General features: G+C 38.4%; 1 long non-coding RNA gene across 1 annotated transcript; it reads left to right on the top strand.

Moving 5' to 3' along the window:
- The first annotated feature begins 4,734 nt into the window (after nucleotides 1-4,734).
- On the top strand, nucleotides 4,735-8,738 carry LOC120414781 (uncharacterized). Its single transcript, XR_008212317.1, has 2 exons — nucleotides 4,735-7,222; nucleotides 7,284-8,738. It is a non-coding gene; the product is annotated as an uncharacterized LOC120414781 (long non-coding RNA).
- The last annotated feature ends 1,517 nt before the right edge of the window (nucleotides 8,739-10,255 follow it).

The raw sequence follows: 10,255 nt of genomic DNA, 5'->3' as shown, positions 1-10,255 counted from the left end.
CGACCAACTTTTTCAAAACTTTTTTTCGTAAAATCGTGATAACTCGTGATGTTTATAAGGGTCGTACCGCCCCTCCGTCACGAGATATCAAAAAACGGACATCGGATTCATGATCAGGGACAAAAGTTACCCCTTGGGACAAAGTTTCACGCAAATCGAAGAGGGGTCGGGGCAACTTTTCCCGATTTCGTGTGAGTTGGTAGAGAATTACCCATGTGCCAAAGCACAAAAAGTTTTCGAAAAATTCAATAATTGAGCCTGGACTTTACAGATCACAAAATAATTCAACCACAGTACGGCTTTTGTCCCTACACAACAAACCTCCAGTAATTACAAACCAACTTAAACTAAAAGTAAACAACTTCGAAACGATCACACCGACAGATACTTTCACAGCTGATAAGAACTAATCACCTCTCGAGGATGGAGAAAGAAACTCTCCTTGAAACTTTACTTAATCACCAAGGAGTTCTCCTTAAATCCAACGAAAAATTAACAGCTACTTCAGCTATTCAACACCAAATTAAAACAACTGATGAGCAGCCTGTTTACACTAAATCATATAGATACTCGCAGGCATTTAAAATAGATGTCGAAGAACAAGTTAAAGAACTTTTGGAAAACGATATCATATATCATTCTACCAGTCCATACTCTTCTCCCATATGGGTTGTGGCAAAAAAGGCAGACGCTTCTGGAAAGAAGAAAGTACGTGTAGTCATAGACTACACGATAATGATAAAACCATCAATGACAAATTTCCGATCCCGCAAATTGAAGAAATTTTGGACAGTCTTGGAAAATCAGTCTGCTTTACTACATTAGATCTGAAATCTGGATTTCATCGAATAGGGATGGATTCAGAACATAAATTAAAGACAGCGTTTTCAACCGCACTGGGTCACTTCGAATTTAACAGAATGCCCTTCGGCTTGAAAAATGCCCCGGCTACATTTCAAAGAGGAATGAACAACATCCTCGGAGAATTCATTGGCACAATTTGTTTCGTCTATTTAGATGATATAATAATTGTGAGGAAAATTTGAAAAACCACACGGAAAACCTGAGTAAAGTTTTACAAAGGTTAGAAAAGTACAACTTAAAAATTCAGCTAGACAAGTGTGAATTCATGAAGAGAGAAACACAAGACGGCATAAAACCAGATCCAGGTAAAATTGAAAAAAATCTGGACTGGAAATTACCTGAAACAAAAAAAGAAATTAAACAATTTTTGGGCCTTTCTGGCTATTACCGACGGTTTATAAAAGATTACTCAAAAATCACAAAATCGATGACTAAATACTTACATAAATCTGAAAAATCGATCGATCTTAAAGACGCAAGTTATAAATCAGCATTCGAGAAACTGAAAAAAAAAAATTGCCTCAGACCAAGTCTTGGCATACCCAGATTTTGATAAGCCTTTCATCTTAACTACTGACGCAAGCAACTTCGCTTTGGGAGCAGTTCAAACCAATTGCATTTGCAAGCAGAACACTTACCAAATGTGAAACAAGATACAGTACAATTGAGAAGGAAGCACCGGCCGTGGGCGGTTCAAAAATTCAGACCCTACATCTATGGTAATGAGTGTACATTGTACACTGATCATAAACCACTTCAATACATCAAAACATGTAACAAAAATCAAAGAATTTTAGCATGGCGAGATGAATTGGAGAATTACAAATTAAACTTCCTCTATAAACCAGGAAAGGCTAACGTCGTCGCCGACGCGCTTTGTAGAAAAATAGAGACAAAGGATGATGAAGATAACTTTGAAGTAAACGCTAATGACATTCTTTCAATTTCAGAGCACTCGTCAGATGATTTAGATTTATCAACACAATCAGATGATGACACAATCCACTCCGCGGAGGACTCAGCGGAAGACTATATTCACTTTGTGAGTCGACCTGTTGATTATTACAGGAACCAAATTGTTTTTAAAATTGCACACGAATCTTCCACGAATCTCCCTTCACAGACTACCATAGACACACTATCATTCAACCGAATTTTTCGAAGAATGAAGTGATAGATTTCTTTAAAAAGTATCACAATGGAAACCAAACAGCAATCATTGCCCCTGAAAATATAATACAAATAATTCAAGACGAATACAAAGAAAATTTTAATAACAAAGGACATTTCGTTCTTACCCAACTTATCGTGGAAGATGTTTGTAACCACGACAGACAAAATGTAATAATTTCCAAAGAACACGAAAGAGCCCATCGTGGAATTAACGAGGTAGAAGCCCAAATTAAAAAAAGCATACTTCTTACCGGAGATGAGAAATTTGATCAAAATGCATATTAATTCATGCCATATTTGTTACACCCATAAATATGAAAGGAAACCTTACAACATAAAAATTTCTCCAAGACCAGTGACAGAAAAACCATTCACAAGAGTTCACATGGACATTTTCATTACCCAAGTAACCACAAGCACTAAATTGAAGTATTTATTCAGTACTAAATCAGCACTCGAATGCTTTGAAGTAGTAAATAAGCTTTGCGAATGCCTCAAAGTACCAAAACTTTGCAGCATTACAACTGGCATTAAATCACCATTAACGACCTTGAAAATGTGCTTCAAAGCATTTGATGTTTATCAACAAAGTAACCCATCCATACGGGAAACATTTCAGCCAGTCACGCTCTTATTGACTTTTATCCTTCTCCCGTCATACTGTTCCAATAAGCGTGCGGGCTAAGGCGCATTTCCCTCAGTGTGCAACAGTTTTATTTTTGCGTGAACTGGGTTCAATTCCCGCTGACTGAAGTGTTTTTTTTTGTTTATTTTTTTTTTGTGGAAAACTGCAGCCTGTAATTAAGCCAAATTTTTCAAAACATATGCCCATAGCACAAAGGACAAAAGTTCTCTGGTAAATTGAATGACTTTTCTCGCAAGCAAAAAGCTGCTTTCCGGAAGTCTGATACACTTTGTGAAATTTTGCCAACCGTGGACCAAGCACTCCTCGGAAAAACAGTTTAGGTTAGCCGTTAGCCATTACTTGTCCCTATTAACCCCAAGCCTTCCGTAATTGATTGCACTTCACTTGACTGGCTGGCCGCAATTTGCTGAGTGACTCGTCTTTAATTTCCGTCCAACGAAATGACAACGAGTTTTTCTCATGAACCAGAAACTCGAAACAGCAGAAAGAAAGTCTTCATTAATGTTCGATGCATCAACCACATCGATTAAAACTTTCAAAACAAACACTCATTTCAGAATACATCAGTTGGCTGGTGCGCATCCTGGAGATCGACGAGAAAAATGCAAGAATAACATCAAAGTGTCACACAAAAAGGTGGCCCACCACCAAGTGTGTGGAGCAGCTAGCTGTCCTTTTTTTCCCCCAGCCTTGACGTCGATAAAGCAGTTTTTTTGTTCGAGCTTTCGGTGAGGCATTAAATCGGCATCACTGTGCGCCACTTGAAATATTTCTCAAGGGAAAAGTGCTGATTTAATGTTTTGAAGCATTATTTGCTGGTATTAAATGCCAATATAATGCTGATTTAATGCCGCTATTTAGTGCCTCGCGGTTACCCAAGTAACCGCGAGGCACTAAATAGCGGCATTAAATCAGCATTATATTGGCATTTAATACCAGCAAATAATGCTTCAAAACATTAAATCAGCACTTTTCCCTTGAGAAATATTTCAAGTGGCGCACAGTGATGCCGATTTAATGCCTCACCGAAAGCTCGAACAAAAAAACTGCTTTATCGACGTCAAGGCTGGGGGAAAAAAAGGACAGCTAGCTGCTCCACACACTTGGTGGTGGGCCTCCTTTGTTTTTTTTTCTCCTGTTGCGTTTCATGTGTGAGTGTGACACTTTGATGTTATTCTTGCATTTTTCTCGTCGATCTCCAGGATGCGCGCCAGCCAACTGATGTATTCTGAAATTAGTGTTTGTTTTGAAAGTTTTAATCGATGTGGTTGATGCATCGAACATTAAGGAAGACTTTTTTTCTGCTGTTTCGAGTTTCTGGTTCATGAGAAAAACTCGTTGTCATTTCGTTGGACGGAAATTAAAGACGAGTCACTCAGCAAATTGCGGCCAGCCAGTCAAGTGAAGTGCAATCAATTACGGAAGGCTTGGGGTTAATAGGGACAAGTAATGGCTAACGGCTAACCTAAACTGTTTTTCCGAGGAGTGCTTGGTCCACGGTTGGCAAAATTTCACAAAGTGTATCAGACTTCCGGAAAGCAGCTTTTTGCTTGCGAGAAAAGTCATTCAATTTACCAGAGAACTTTTGTCCTTTGTGCTATGGGCATATGTTTTGAAAAATTTGGCTTAATTACAGGCTGCAGTTTTCCACAAAAAAAAAATAAACAAAAAAAAACACTTCAGTCAGCGGGAATTGAACCCAGTTCACGCAAAAATAAAACTGTTGCACACTGAGGGAAATGCGCCTTAGCCCGCACGCTTATTGGAACAGTATGACGGGAGAAGGATAAAAGTCAATAAGAGCGTGACTGGCTGAAATGTTTCCCGTATGGATGGGTTACTTTGTTGATAAACATCAAATGCTTTGAAGCACATTTTCAAGGTCGTTAATGGTGATTTAATGCCAGTTGTAATGCTGCAAAGTTTTGGTACTTTGAGGCATTCGCAAAGCTTATTTACTACTTCAAAGCATTCGAGTGCTGATTTAGTACTGAATAAATACTTCAATTTAGTGCTTGTGGTTACTTGGGTACTTGGGTATCAATAACAATAGTTTTCTTTCATTAGTGGATAGTTTTTCGAAACATCTACAAATGTATTTCATCAAACACAAAAATTTAGTACAAGTGCAAAAGGCACTAGCCAAATATTTCACTTCATTTGGATTCCCAAACGAAATTGTCACTGATCACGAAACTACTTTTCGATCTATACAACTTAAAAATTATTTGGCACAGTTAGGCGTCGAATTTGAATATGCATCTTCTTCGGAATCGAATGGCCAAGTAGAAAGGACCCATCTTTCCATAGCAGAAATCTTCAACACCAACAAACACAAATTTGTAGGTATGCAAACTAAATCGATTATCAAATTATCAGTAGCCCTGTATAATGATACAATTCACTCTGCAACAAAATTCACCCCTAACGAAATCATTTTTAACCAAAACAACATTGTTAACCCTGGCGCACTTTTTGAAAAAGCGCAAAAAATGTTTTTAGAAGCAAGAGTTCATTTGGTTTTGTGAAACTGTTGATAGAAACTTGCTTGCTCACTTCCAATTGAGCTATTTATCACTCAATTTCAGTTAAAACGCTTTTAATGAGCTGTAATCGAACGTCAAAGTGATGATATGGCAACATTAGAGGCACGATGGAGTTTGATGCTGCTCCCTTGTTGTTTTTTCTTGTGTTTGCTTGACCAGAAAATTTAAAACTGGTTTAATTATAGTTTTTCCGGAATACAAATTTTGAAGCCAGCGAAAAAGTTGATATCGAGGTAAAAAGCTCCAAGTCATAAAAAAGAATTCCAGCGAGGGTTATGTTTTCATTTTTTTACATTTGCGTAGATGCCTCCCATGTGGTGGATACCGCCCTAGTAAGAACGACAGTTGCTACAATGTTGCAACTGTTCGTTCTGAGAACGCGTCAGCAGAATGCTGCGATCCAATGACCGACGATCGGATCGCACCCATTCTGCTGACCAAGTATTTTAGGTCACGTAGGCCCTCGGCTGTGAGGGCCTGCGTCTACTTGAGTAGAAAATAAAGTTTAGTTATAAACCGGAGTTCACCAGAGTATGTTTAATGCAGGGCTGCGGAGTCGGGTCATGTTGTAGACGACTCCGACTTCGACTCCGACTCCGGCTTTCTGAGTTAAGCCGACTCCGACTCCGGCTTTCTGAGTTAAGCCGACTCCGACTCCGACTCCGGCTCCGGCTTTCAGGTTCATACGACTCCGACTCCGACTCCGGCCTGCCAACTCTAGCCGACTCCGACTCCGACTCCGACTCCAGCTTTTAACAAATTGTTGACTCCGACTCCAGCACTAACTCAGTATTAAGAATATCTAAAAAATGTTTAAATAAAATCTCCATTCCTCTAACTATCCCTACTATTTTGAAGGTTATTTTGTAACTTCGATTCTTTATGCACCCTCAAACTCTGTTTTCAACTTTGAATTAATCAGCTGTTCAAAGGTATTCCACATCTCAGCTTAAAATAACATCACACAAGTAATGCTTAAACAACGAAATAAATTAATTGAAATGAAAAGTATTAATAACATCACTCACATGTTCAGCTCACACTTGCGCGTATACCTGTAAACCGGGGTGACATTGATAAGTTGAAGTTTTTTTTTACAAAATTATTTTGCAAAATCAGAGTACCTCAAGAAGTAAAATTTAATTACCCTGAAATTTGCACTACTTTTATTTAAAAGTTTGTAAACTAGTTAAACAAATATTTAATTGTTATTTAAAAAAATAAAAATAAAAGAGACCTAGCTTTCATAATCGATTTGATATGATATATAAAATAGTTTTGCTTACATTCAGGCTGAAATTTGTAAGAAACAAAGTAACTAACATCAAAGTCACCATGGTATTGAAATAAACAGTTTACGTAACTATATTGCAAAGCTCTACTGATTTTATTTGAAAATACATACATACATGGACATGTTGTGATTCAGCCCAGTACATGGTTTAAACATATAAATCATGATAAAATCCTTACCGGTTGGATAATATTTGAAAAAATCAAGTGTTATCAATGCTACCCCGGCTTATGACATTTAAAAAGAAATATTTGTTAGATTTGTTCAACAATATTTTTATGGATCCACACTTTCAGATTTTTGTAGAGAAATAGTAAACATTAAGGAAATCGATATATTTAATACATTCAATGATGATTTCAAAATTAGTTGCTGTTCCGACAACACTGCCGCCAAGTCGACATAGGTCGCGAAGACACGGCAGGGTCACGGCACACGCAGCGCTACACAAAACACAACACAAATATAAACATAAACAAATTATAGTAAAGTAGAATCAAGAGAGGAGGAAGTAAACAGGAGTAAAAGTAGGGACGAGGACAAACAGAAAACGCGTTGAACGAAGAAGTTGGAGGTTTCCACGAGCAGGAGAGTGTTTTAGTGATTGTGGCTAACGAAGGACAGTTTTAGTGCACAACAGTTAGAACGGGGCATGCAGACGTGTTCACGAGTTGGTTAGACGATCACAAATAAATCCAGGTGAGACGTAAACAAACACTCCAGCGAAGGGGAACAGATTAAAAACTCCTAAATCTACTAGTACGAACTTCGAAACGGGTCGGCCAGGACGAGACAGTTCGGACAGGACGGATCGAACAGTACAGTACAGTGGAGAATAGGTAACACATAATTTACTACCAAAGTGAACAATGACAATTAACACTCATTGAAACACAGAACCGCGCGACAGGGAACATAAACTAAAAGCGCTCGGCAAAGAGGTGCAGTCGTCACCGCTGGGGTAATTTGTGAGTTGTTACACAGATTAAAACTTAGAACTATTTGTAAATAAATATTAAAATTATCGATAGGTTGCCAGTGTCGAAGGCGGAGCGAGAAGGTTTCGGTACAAAACGGTACAAAAACAAACCAATCAATGTAAGACAATTTTCAAACAAAAACAAAACAACGAACTAAAATTGAATTCTAAAATATAATTACAGTTTGATCTGCATTAGCTGATACAAAATCTGGTTTTATTTGCCACCGTCCGAACAGTTGCTACTTATTTTTGATATTTTCTGTCAGTTTCAAATATCTACAATACGACCCTTTGATTTTTTTTTATTTATATACAAAACGAGCATTTTTAGTTCCAAGTAATAGATTGATTTACCTAATAGATTGATTTACCAATGTTTAAAAAATGTTATAATTTTAGTTAAGTACTGATAGTGATCCTTTGTTTTTAAATTTTGTGAAATTTTATTTGAAAGAAGCAAAAGGAGGGAGTCAAGCATTTACTAAATATTAATTAAAATGCCTGCACAACCAAAATTGTTTATAATTTTATGAGTTATGAAACTACAAACATGGGTAAATGAGGGGAAATTTATCCAATCAAACTGAAAATGTTACAAAAACATAATGGCATCTGATAAATCTCTGAAAAAAAAAATCAATACGAGGCATTTAAAAGTTTTGTAAATAATTTGCATTATAACAAAAAACTGAACGATAAAAAAGTTCATAAATTTTATTGAATTTAAGTTAACTCCGACTCCAGCTCCGACTCCAAGTTTATCAGAAATTGTCGACTCCGGCTCCGACTCCGACTCCAGCTCATAAAATTTAGCTGACTCCGACTCCAGCTATTCGAGTTTTGACGACTCCGACTCCAGGTCCCCAAAAAGACCCGACTCCACCGACTCCGGCTCTGACTCCGACTCCGACTCCACAGCCCTGGTTGAATGTTCAACCATAGATGACATCCATCGTAGATTATTGGAGAGGATTGTAAAGGACTTTACAGAGTATGCACGGACATTACATGGCGATCCAGCCAGGAGCTGTTTCGGTGCGCGATTCCCGTTTGTGTAAGACGTCGTCGTGCCCGCCCTGGAAGCAGTGATTTTTCGGTTTCGGCGAACCCGAGTTGGCCACTGTGTAGTAAAAATTCAAAGTGAAAAACCCTCGACAGTATGACTGTGTGAAAACCCAAAAAACAGTTTCAACAAGATGAACGTGATGAAAGTGTAAAAAAAAAAATTAAAAACCAAAATGGGAAAACCCCAAAGTAAATCAACAAACGTCGCGGGCGACCCGCAAGTGGAAATTATTAACAATATGGAGCAGCACACTACCTATCATGAAGAAAATCAATTGCTCCTGATTGTGATTGTGGTTTTGGTCGCCAGTAGTATGGGCTACGCGGTGCTGAAAAAATTTGTGGCATGGCAAAAAAGAGAAGCGGTGCGTGCAGCGCGTTCCCTTGCTAACTTAAACGCTGTTTAGCAATGAAATATAGCAACGAGCAAACGAAAACAATTTAAAGTGCCAGTAAAAAAAAAAAAATTAAAACGAAGAAAATATGAAGTGCCAGTGATCAACAGACGAAAAGAATTCAAAATGGCAAGGTTGGCGAATGACCTACTTTTTTCACTGTGTTTTTCACAACTTGTGGACATTAGAGATAAACTGAAAAAGCGAAATAAGATCATCAAGGAAGAGGTTAATGCACAATTTAAGATAGTGGACTCATAGTTCGACCTAGCTGCTGGTGCGGCAGTGGAAAACCAGATGCCGTCGCTCCAGACGACTGCCCTCAAAAACCTGCGCAGTGAATTGTGCATCCTAATGAAGAGCAAAATGGTGAACCGATACTGGTTATCCTACCCGGAGTAAAGCAACAAGTTCGGCCAGCAGGAACAGCAGCAGCAGCAGGAGCTCTGCCAGCGGGAACAAGCAGCGGCAGCGATGTACAAGTGCCCACCCGAGTTCGTCGCAACGGGAGCATCTCAACTGCCGTCGGCAAAACAGCAAGTATAAGGATTTGCCGAGCAATCGTTCAGAATTTTTTTTTTATTTTATGTGAAATAATATCAATATCAGTGCTTGAAAGCAGTAAAAAAAAGATGAATCCAATCTCTCCTTCTCTTTTTTTTTGTTGCGTAGAATGATCTCACTTAATAAATTTACTTGGATTTAGATCACAAACTTTCATAAAAAAAGTGCTTAGATTGCCCTAATGGAATCTTTCTTACAAAAAGAAGAAACCATTAGGCTAACATTAAATTTTCTGCTACAAAAAGTGCAAACTCGAAAATCACTCGAGTCTGCACAAATTAAGATAAACAAGATTTTGGATAAGCTCCAGCAATCCATTATCCGGGAAAAGAATTTTGAAAATCAAAAAACATTAGCCAAAAGGCTTAAAGAATTAAAAATCTTCATAAAGGAAAGTCTTAACAAGTGTGTCAAACCTTGATTTGGACTTGTCCCACTTGTTTGTGGAACTCGGCCAAACCATGGCAAATCGATTGGACTTAGGACTCGCCATCAAAATGGTGGAAAAGTTTACCGGATCAGCGGAAACGTTAGAGTCCTGGATCTCGGACGTAACAGTCCTAAGGGATCATGAGGCCGATGTCCCGGAGGGAGATTTTTTACGGTTTATGCGCTCTCGATTAACAGGAGCAGCGCGAGGATCAATTGAGGAAGCGGCAACCATTGAAGGCGCATTTGCAGAATTGCGCCGAAAGTTTGCCATTCGGTTGACACCAATTGCAGTGG

This window comes from Culex pipiens, chromosome 2 (assembly GCF_016801865.2).
Source record: "Culex pipiens pallens isolate TS chromosome 2, TS_CPP_V2, whole genome shotgun sequence".
NCBI classification, from domain to species: domain Eukaryota; kingdom Metazoa; phylum Arthropoda; class Insecta; order Diptera; family Culicidae; genus Culex; species Culex pipiens.
This window is presented reverse-complemented; position numbering and strand designations above follow the sequence as displayed.